Source organism: Grampus griseus (assembly GCF_964374135.1).
Source record: "Grampus griseus genome assembly, chromosome: 15".
NCBI lineage: Eukaryota > Metazoa > Chordata > Mammalia > Artiodactyla > Delphinidae > Grampus > Grampus griseus.
The window spans coordinates 33,021,743-33,032,911 of NC_139009.1; the positions used below are offsets into that span (position 1 = coordinate 33,021,743).

Consider the following 11,169-nt stretch of genomic DNA (forward strand, 5'->3'; position numbering starts at 1 on the left):
TAAACATTCAATAAACACTGGTCGGAGAATTCTACTCAGGTCAACTGGGGAAAGAAATTACACTTTTGAAGAGAATTTCATTGATGGAAATAAAAAATTAAACATGGAAACTATATGGTAGTGATAGGGCAAGTTAATCTAAGTAAACAGTTCCTTAACATTTTTTAAAATCCTTTTTTGACCCTCTCTTCACCCCTCACCTCTTTTCTAGCATATGGTGTACATTCCCAGAGATGCAGAGCACAACTTCATGCTAAAGGAGTGTCTACTCTGATTTCCATAAAATGCCTCACTTAGTGCCCTGTACCCCAAAGGCACCCATTATTTACTAATTAGTGATCACAATCTCCAGGCAGACATAGGATGCTAAAACTTACGGTAAGCACGCTCTAATATTTACTGTTGTAGTAATATAAGTAAATAACAGAAAGCAATTTATAGAACCACTCCCAGGTTTAAGAAAATTTCAATGGAGGTGGTTCCTGGAATTCCTTTGGTCTCAGGACTTTTAGGAGCTGATTTCCGCTCATAACAAACACTTTTTTCTTATATTCTTTATTTCTTTCTATTTATGTTTCTTCTACAATTTAAATACAATTTCCTTTAGAATATTATCTTTATTCAAGTATCGTATACCTTTATAAATTTAATTTTTCTAGTATGTACTAGGCATACTTTCCCCTGCAGATACAATGGAGAACAAAATCAATCCAAGCTCTGCTCTTATAGTGCTTACGGTCTAAGGGGAAGACAAAGTCATGACACAAATAATCACACACACACAAACTGAAAAACAGAACACCGTGACATGTTTTGAAAATATTACCGATATCTACAGCAAGCATCTGAGTTAATACAGGGTGTAACTGAAGGCTCCCTAAAGAAAAGATGCTGGGACCGGGATCTGAAAATGAAGGCAGTTTGATTAGCTGAAGGGAAATGAGACTGGGAGAAAGCAGGGAACATTTCAAGCAGGAAAATGTCACGTGCAAAGGCTTTGAGACAGGAAGGAGCATGGTATATTCAGAGGACTACATAAAAACAAAATTAATCCTAAATTCCCACTAGGCACAATTTTTCAAAGATGGAAAGCAATAGGATTTAGAAGAGACACTGAATTGGAAATATATAAATATGAACTGAATCTTGGTTCTTCCTCTCAATTTGCTGGATGACTCTTAAAAACCAGTGTGAATTCGCAGTGAAGATGGCGTCAGGCAGTGGGACAAAAAACTTGGACTTTCGCCGAAAGTGGGCCAAAGATGAATGTGAGAAGCTCACTGAGAAGAGGCTCACAGAAGAGAGAGAAAAGAAGGATGGAAAACCAGTGCAGCCAGTCACGTGAGAGCTTCTCCGGCATCGGGACTCCAAGGTGGACCTGGAATCCAAACTTGGGAAGACAACCGTCATTACCAAGACCACCCCACAGTCTGAGATGGGAGGATACTATTGCGATGTCTGTGACTGTGTGGTGAAAGACTCCATCAACTTCCTGGATCACAGTAATGGAAAGAAACATCAGCGAAACCTGGGCATGTCTATGCATGTGGAACGTTCCACTTTGGATCAGGTGAAGAAACGTTTTGAAGTCCACAAGAAGAAAATGAAGAGAAGCAGAAGGATTATGATTTTGAGGAAAGGATGAAGGAACTCAGAGGAGGAAAAGGCCAAAGCCTACAAGAAAGAGAAACAGAAGGAGAAGAAAAGGAGGGCTGAGGAGGACTTGACATTTGAGGAGGATGGTGAGATGGCAGCTGTGATGGGCTTCTCTGGCTTTGGTTCCACCAAGAAGAGTTACTGAGGCTTTCTATGCTTGGCTTTTTGCCAGGTCTAACTTTGTGTGTGTGGGTGTCATCTTTTGGGGGGTACTGGGGAAAGGCCTTAAGACTGGCAGTGGGGAGGGCTAGAGGGTGGGTGTCTGTGGTTTCCCTCTACCTTGGGAGAGAGCACAGGATGCAAAGGAATGTGGTGTGGCATGTTCCTTCAGCCTCAGTATTTCACTGGAGACAGAGGACCTCTGATCATCTGAGTTCCCAATAAAGAAAAACCACCTCTTCTAGGGGGAAAAAAAAAAAAAAAAAAGCACAGTCTTTGCGTACCTGCCTTTCCAAACGTGTAAAGTGGATTAAACTAAGTTTTTCACCATAGTTCTCAGAGTATATTGCAATTCAAAAATTAATGGGAAACGATCCTGGACCAATGTCAAGTATTATTATTGACTATATTTTGTCCTCATGGATTTTTTAACTGAAAGTAACTTGGCAGAACGTTAGCTTTCCCATAACGTTCCTCATAGCAGCAAATATTCATAAACCAATATTAAAGATCTAGGGGATCTTTTACCTGACAGCCAATGTTTTCCTAATTTTATTTTATTTTTTTTTACTTTTTTAACATTTTTATTGGAGTATAATTACTTAACAATGGTGTGTTAGTTTCTGCTTTATAACAAAGTGAATCAGTTATACATATACATATATCCCCATATCTCTTCCCTCTAGTGTCTCCCTCCCTCCCACCCTCCCTATCCCACCCTTCTAGCTGGTCACAAAGCACCGGGCTGATCTCCCTGTGCTATGCGACTGCTTCCCACTAGCTACCTAGTTTACATTTGGTAGTGTATATATGTCCATATATACACTATCACTCTCTCACATTGTCCCAGCTTACCCTTCCCTCTCCCCGTGTCCTCAAGTCCACGCTCTAGTAGGTCTGCATCTTTATTCCCGTCTTGCTCCTAGGTTCTTCATCAGCATTTTTTTTTTTTTTAGATTCCGTATATATGTGTTAGCATATGGTATTTGTTTTTCTCTTTCTGACTTACTTCACTCTGTGTGACAGACTCTAGGTCCATCCACCTCACTACAAATAACTCAATTTCGTTCCTTTTTGTGGCTGAGTAATATTCCATTGTATATATGTGCCACATCTTCTTTATCCATTCATCTGTCAACGGACGCTTAGGTTGCTTCCATGTCCTGGCTATTGTAAATAGAGCTGCAGTGAACACTGTGGTACATGACTCTTTGTGAATTATGGTTTTCTCAGGGTATATGCCCAGTAGTGAGATTGCTGGGTTGTATGGTAGTTCTGTTTTTAGTTTTTTGGGGTTTTGTTGTTGTTGTTTTTTATTTTTGGCTGTGTTGTGTCTTCATTGCTGCACACGGGCTTTTCTCTGGATGTGGCGAGCAGGTGCTACTCTTCATTGTGGTGCGCAGGCTTCTCATTGTGGTGGTTTCTCTTGTTGCAGAGCATGGGCTCTACCCGCACGGGCTTCAGTAGTTGTGGCACTTAGGCTCAGTAGTTGTGGCTCGTGGGCTTAGTTGCTCCGCGGCATGTAGGATCTTCCCAGACCAAGGCTTGAACCCGTGTCTCCTGCATTGGCAGGCGGATTCTTAACGACTGCGCCACCAGGGAAACCCTCTATTTTTAGTTTTTTAAGGAATCTCCATACTGTTCTCCATAGTAGCTGTATCAATTTACATTCCCACCAACAGTGTATGAGGGTTCCCTTTTCTCCACACCCTCTCCAGCATTTATTGTTTGTAGATTTTTTGATGATGGCCATTCTGACTGGTGTGAGATGATACGCACTGTAGTTCTGATCTGCATTTCTCTAATGATTAATGATGTTGAGCATTCTTTCATGTGTTTGCTGGCAATCTGTATATCCTCTTTGGAAAAAGGTCTATTTAGGTCTTCTGCCCATTTTTGGACTGGGTTGTTTGTTTTTTTGATATTGAGCTGCATGAGCTGTTTGTAAATTTTGGAGATTAATCCTTTGTCAGTTGCCTCTTTTGCAAATATTTTCTCCCATTCTGAGGGTTGTCTTTTCATCTTGTTTATGGTTTCCTTTGCTGTGCAAAAGCTTTTAAGTTTCATTAGGTCCTATTTGTTTATTTTTATTTCCATTTCTCTAGGAGATGGGTGAAAAAGGATCTTGCTGTGATTTATGTTATAGAGTGTTCTGCCTATGTTTTCCTCTAAGAGTTTGATAGTGTCTGGCCTTACATTTTGGTCTTTAATACATTTTGAGTTTATTTTTGTGTTTGGGTTTAGGGAGTATACTAATTTCATTCTTTTACATGTAGCTGTCCAGTTTTCCCAGCACCACTTATTGAAGAGGCTGTCTTTTCTACATTGTATATTCTTGCCTCCTTTATCAAAGATAAGGTGACCATATGTGTGTGGGTTTATCTATGGGCTTTCTATCCTGTTCCATTGATCTATATTTCTGTTTTTGTGCCAGTACCATACTGTCTTGATTACTGTAGCTTTGTAGTACAGTCTGAAGTCTGGGAGCCTGATTCCTCCAGCTCCATTTATCTTTCTCAAGATTGCTTTCGCTATTCAGGGTCTTTTGTGTTTCCATACAAATTGTGAAATTTTTTGTTCTAGTTCTGTGAAAAATGCCAGTGGTAGTTTGATAGGGATTGCACTGAATCTGTAGATTGCTTTGGGTAGTAGAGTCATTTTCACAATGTTGATTCTTTCAATCCAAGAACATGGTATATCTCTCCATCTATTTGTATCACCTTTAATTTCTTTCATCAGTGTCTTATAATTTTCTGCATACAGGTCTTTTGTCTCCTTAGGTAGGTTTATTCCTAGGTATTTTATTCTTTTTGTTGCAATGGTAAATGGGAGTGTTTTCTTAATTCCACTTTCAGATTTTTCATCATTAGTGTATAGGAATGCAAGAGATTTCTGTGCATTAATTTTATATCCTGCCTAATTTTTTTTAAATGGCCAATTGCTAACCATGTGACATGAGTAATCAACAACAGAATATAAGCATGAGTCCTGAAAAACTTAATCTGTTTCTTAGTGATGGAAATTGTAATTTGCTGAGAAACAAGGCTGAATAGTGGATACATACTGAATTGTGATTTGCAGGCTCTGCCACTTAAAGAAACAGAAAATCAATTCACTTAGGTGAAATTTAAAGGTAGAAAATCAGGTTTGGGTGGGGGAAAATACAGTGAGTTTACCTCCAGGCAAGTATAACTGGAAACCAATGGAGACCCAAATAGAGTTTTCCAGGATAAAGTTAGAGAAGTAGCATTATAGCTGCTTGAGAAGGCCAGACTGGAGTTAAAAGGTAGGAGTATAGGTAGAAGTTATAACTTCAGGAGTGAAGGTATTGTCCATTCACTCATTTCAGATGAAGTACCCAAGTAAGTTCTAATTGCTTTGTGCAAGTGGAAAAATAAAATTAATTAAATGCACTTCAAAACTGAATACCTAAATTAAACTCTTAAAAGAGCCAAAGGAATAAATGTTAAAATGGATAAAATACTTTTGAAGGCATTAGCGTGTTTCCGGTTTGGGTGAGGCTTTGTTTTGTGTAAGCATATGCCGTGCTGGTGGCAGCTGTCACTCTACAGTACACCGGGTGGGGATGTTGTAGCAACGAGTGTAAGTTATGCTGTTACATCACTGCAGTAATGTCTATAGCCTTACAACCCGCACGACATTTCTGGGTAAAGGAAGTGAGAAAAAGTGGTCTCAACGGCAAATACGAGCCACAAGCACTTAAAAAAGTTTCGGGTTAGGGAAGCCACTACCTTAGACTTGCTCATTCTAGGCTTTCTGAATATATAACAAAATTTGTAGGCTCTTTGATACTGCTTCTAATTCTAAGTAGCCTCTTCTGAATGCATATTTTACTTGCTTAAATATAGGCACATTTACAGAATAGTCCACAGACTGGCACAACTAGTTTCAGTGTGTTAATTTCACTAGTATTTCCTGAATTCATTTTATGCACGATGGACTGCTCCAGGTGTTGGGAACCAAAGCTAATTTCACGGCAGCCAAGGTCCTTGCCTCCATGCAGAATGTATTCTATGGAATTAATTTTGTTTGTGAGGAAACTGAGTTTTAATATTCTGTATCTGAGGAGCATTTTATCTGAAACTTCAGAGTTGTTTAGAAGTACAATTTCTTAAAAACATTTAAGTACGTATTGATAATGATTACGTAGAACAATCAAGAAATGTTAAAATACTTTGCTCTTTAAGAGCTTTAGGGAAAAAAGATATCTATTACTTTTATTTGGGGAAGGAGAGGAAATCTGTAACCCTTTGAGGATGAGTAAGATTTAATGAAATAACCTTTGCAGTCTTGACAACTACTTCTATTCCAAGAACCTATGTTACAACACATTTTCTCTTCAGTTATAGCTCTTCAACAGAGCTTTCAAGAGCCTGTCACACAGAGTTACAGACATTTTCTTCTACTTAGGTATCTACTCAAGCTGACTCGAAGAACCCTGGGAGAATTTACACTTGAAAACAAGTTTGATCTACTCATGTAAACAAAACGCTACGGTTATTTATTTAGTTTTCTTCATTGTTCTACATTTTCCTCCCTGACCAAGACATTAAATTAAAATTCATATACAATCAATAGTATCTTACTTGGTTCCAAAACTGAAGGAATAACTTTTAATACTTAAGTTAACGTATCTTGGTTACCCAACTTATTTATTACAAAATGATTTTGTGATATTGTCTTAGATGAAGATTTCTCAATCATGGCTCTATTTACACCTTGGACCTAAGGATTTTTTGGTGTGTGTGTCTCTGTGCTGGGAAGCGGGGGCAGGGCTGGCTTGTGCATTAGTAGGAATGTTTAGCAGCATCCCTGGCCTCTACTCATTAGGTGCCAGTAGCACCCCCCAGTTACGACAGCCAAAAAATTTCCAACATTGCCACTTATCCTCTGGGGAAGGGGGCCAAATTGCCTCTGACTGAGAACCATTATCCTAGATTAGAAGTCTCTACTTTGTTGATAAAGGTATAGTTCACAAAATCCACCAGTGACTGAAAACCTAAGATTTTAGGGACATACGGAAAGTTTTGCCCCAATTTCATAGTTTGAGTATTAAAACTTATTTACTATTCTACTTATTGAAATTTATGTTGCATATTAATTATAGATGATTGCAGAAGAAGCCTGAAAAACTATTTAATTATAATTTATGGGAACTAATTTTCTGTATGGTATTAGCCTGTGAAAATGGTACACCGACACAATGTTGAAGGAAGGCGTTTTTTTAGCCTCTGAACAAAGAAAGAAACATCAGAGTGGAGATCTAAATATGAACAGCATGATTGGAGAATTATCGTTAGGTGCATTTGCTAACTAGTTGATTAAACTTTAATGTGTTTTATTGTGAGTGGGAAGTAATATTATATGAATAGTAATAAAAACAATTTATGTTCCTTCTTGCTTAAGAGCTTTGCTCTTGTTAAATGTGTAAAACGTAATGTGTAACTATAGAAACCTGCCATTTCCATTATTGGAATTTTTCTCATAAAGAGCAAAACTCATTAAACTTTTATTCTCTGTAAAGTTTCTGAAAGCCTAGCAGAGAAAGCAAATCTTGCCCTCATAAAATTTGTTTTGCCAGGAAAGAACATATTTAAAGTAGTAGGAAATTGGGGAAAGAGGGTAAGGTAGGCACAGCAGTTTGGAAATCCGAAATACTTGTGTAAATATTTATATACATGTTTTGATCCAAGGAGTCTCAGTGCACTGTCCCAATGCTGAGGTTGCCAGCTCACACTACAGCTGGTGGTGGCTAAAATCAAATGTTAGGGACTATAGCAGAGTTGTCACCAAGAAAAATTAGCCAAACCCAGGCTCAGAATCTAAACACAAACTTAACAAAGCTCAGGAGTCTGTTTTAATTGGAAATACAACCCAAACTGAAACAGGAAAATGTGATCCACAGTATAGAAGGCATCTCCCTGCAGCATCCTCACCAACACCCTAATGGTTCCCATAAGATTCTAAATTCATTTTTAATACTTACTTCCTCTGTGTATACATTTGACTACAGCCATGTTACCAATACTGAATAATAACAATAATAATGATGTAATGTCCAGAAGTAGAAAGAATTCATGCACTAAACGTATGTGTCTGTATGTCTCCTAATCCATCAGAATAAAGAAGACATTACAAACCAACTGCAAAACTATTTTCAAACTGGCTAAAGCCTATCTTGCTCAAAAGTAGGAAGAAAACATTTTCATGAAGTAAACCAAAGAGATTCCAGGCCTGGGGGCTCTGCGCAAGCTCTCTACGTCTGGGAAGGTTATTTAATAATCCCCCAGAGTCAAGTGAGACTGCCTTTATTTGACACCAAGACTGTGAGGCATTTGTGTGGACTAAGTAGTAAGACATGGGGGAAAGGCAGAAATTTAAAACTGTCAGTTTGCTTGTAAATTCCCTGACACACTGGACAAAAACAGACAGCATGAACCACTTGCACCACGATACTTGTGGACATGCCCTCATCCTAAAGCCAATTCTCTCCTCTTATTTTATTACATTAAGCATTTTGCCAAGTAATTAAATTCTCCCATTATCTCATTCCTTGCATGCATTAAACAATGTGTCATTTGTTTTGGAATTATGCAATGACCCATGCCCCTTTATTCTCCTCAGAAATGACATTTGCCATAAAAAAGAAAAAAATAATGCCATTTGCAGCAACATGGATGGACCTAGAGATTGTCATACTAAGTGAAGTAAGTCAGACAGAGAAAGACAAATATCATAAGATGTCACTTATATGTGGAATCTAAAAAAAAAAAAAATGGTACAAATGAACTTATCTACAAAATAGAAATTGAGTCACAGATGTAGAAAACAAACTTATGGTTGCCGGGGCGATGGGGGGAAGCGGGGTGGGGGGCTGGGGGGAGAGATAAATTGGGAGACGGGGATTGACATATACACACTACTATATATAAAATAGATAACTAGTAAGGACCTACTATACAGCACAGGGAACTCTACTCAATACTCTGTAATGGCCTATATGGGAAAATAATCTAAAAAAGAGTGGATATATGTATATGTATAACTGACACATGTTGCTGTACAGCAGAAACTAACACAACATTGTAAGTCTACTATACTCCAATAAAAAAATTTTTAAATGACTATATTTGGCTATTTCCCCTTTTGTCCATAAGAATATGAAAACCCTAAAGCATTTTTTAAGTAATAAAAGGAGATGAACAGCAATTTCATATCATTAAAAGATCCAAAATATTTTCGTTAAAGTAGACATGCTGTTTTGGGTGTTTTCCCAGTTGGACTATTTTATTACTTTGCTACAGCTTGTCTAAGGAGTAAATAGTTTAAAAGTTTTGGTGGTGAAACAGAGATCCCCCCCCAACTAATTCACTGAGGAAGCCCTTTATTAAGAACACTGGAAGCGCCGTGTTGTACTACACATGTAAGTACCAAGAAGTAAAACAACTTCTCTGCAACATCAAGTTTTCCCCCTGTCCAGGTTAGTGTGATCTCCAAGCTTCACACTGCAAATCAAAGCCACTCAAGTATGTTGCAGTAGCCCCTGAAAAATGTCTTTTTGCTGCCATCTTAAAAGGGAACAAGAAAGGCTTTGTCCTAAATTATTCCATCAGTGGCTCGCAAAGCTCAATTTATACTCTCTTTAGAGAGATCTCAAATCACTGGATTCTCTGCTTCTTAGCAGTTCTGTTGCAAAGTTTATCAAGGCTGCAAAGTGAAATGAACAGTTATCTGTGGAAACCAACACTCTGTGCTCTTTCCCTAATATCTCAGATAGAAGAAGGATCATCTCTAAGTGCTTTGTCAGTTAAGGGAACACCAAAGAATGTTCTTATTAAAATTTCATTGAGGTGTTCTCCAAAGTTTCCAGAATGACATTTTCTAAATCTTATTTCAACAGAATTCTTTGTTTTTAATCCACTTTATTGCTTTCAATATAATCTGGAAATATTTTCACCAAATATTTGGATCATGAAGTATTTTGGGGGGAGGAGAAGAGTGCAAAATGCCCAATAATGTTTTATATGATATCAGCCTAGTACAGACTCTCAGATGGAACTCATCTGACCCCAGAACAAGGAGCCCCAGAATAGAAGTGGAATGGAGAGATAAGACTTTTTTTTCCAAGATCATATTTAGAGCGTGACTTCAGGAACACAGATCTCCAGCCCTTCTTCCTGGCCACCCCATTTCCCCCTCTGTGCCAGGCAGGCTGCACACAGGGTCAGTAATGGGATAGGAGGGCCTTTGTATTTACCCTTCAATATTGTTTAGAGCGTGGTAATTAAAGAAAGATTGATTTACATTCCTGAAGCAATCCTAGGGAGGGGAATTTTCAAACCCTGGAAATACATACTTAAATATTCTGAACTTAATCACACTGGGATTAATGTTGGCAGCAGATAAAATCAGTCCATACCACTTTTCTTGGAGGGAATGAAAACATTGGCATCGCTAGTCAAACTAATATATGTTTGGTCCTGAGTCACTGATTTACTTGAAGTCTGGAATATTTACATTGGGTGTATGAACAACATAAATGAAAAAGGAGTTGCATGTAGGGGCCAACAAACATCAATAATTTAATTACTTTCCTCCACGGCAGATAGAGAGAAATAACTTATGGGGCCACTGCGAACATTAAAGTAAGCTTTTCTCTCTTGGCTAATAAATCTGATGTGAATACCTCACCTTTGCCAGGGCAATATTCCTAGAAAAGCTTTCCTAAGCCCAGGTAAGTTTAGCACTCCTTCAAATTTCGTGGTCTAATCGTATGCAAAGCCTCCTCTATAATTCCACAGTTCTCCAGTGAGGGACAGGGAAAAATACCTTTCCTTGGTCTGTAAAGAATGGAGGTTTAACCCAGTGCAGGGGTTAGTCATGGAGGGTAATCTCCCAGCTCTTCCACTTCGCTATTTGTACACCACTATACAAAGTTTCTAATACCATCTCTGTCCTTGGGAACAGCTAAATGACTTTCCAAAGACCATAAACACCAGTTGGAGAAATCTGTATTCAGAGGAGTAAAAAAAAAAAAAAAAATGGAAATGGATTTGAGAGGCATAATAACATCTGCTAGGTTTGGAAAATATGATTTTTCTCAAGTCATTTTATGTAATTCACATCCAAGCTTAGAATAATGTTCCAATTTATTAGGCTGTGTTGTGGTTCCAGCTATATTTTATTTTTAAACTGTAACCAGTTTTACATATAATTTTACTAATCTGTACAGAACTCTCTATCTCTTTTAATAAAAATTAAATAAATTTACTTTGGCACTTTTCAATGGAAAAAAATTATGAATAAGTTCTAATTGTAAAAGAGCAAATAGCT

The 11,169-nt window shown here is 38.0% G+C and overlaps 1 pseudogene across 1 annotated transcript; it reads left to right on the forward strand.

The window, feature by feature from the left end:
• The first annotated feature begins 1,207 nt into the window (after nt 1–1,207).
• On the forward strand, nt 1,208–1,801 carry LOC309833986 (zinc finger matrin-type protein 2-like; annotated as a pseudogene). Its single transcript has one exon. The product of its transcript is annotated as a zinc finger matrin-type protein 2-like (transcript).
• Nucleotides 1,802–11,169: the final 9,368 nt, after the last annotated feature.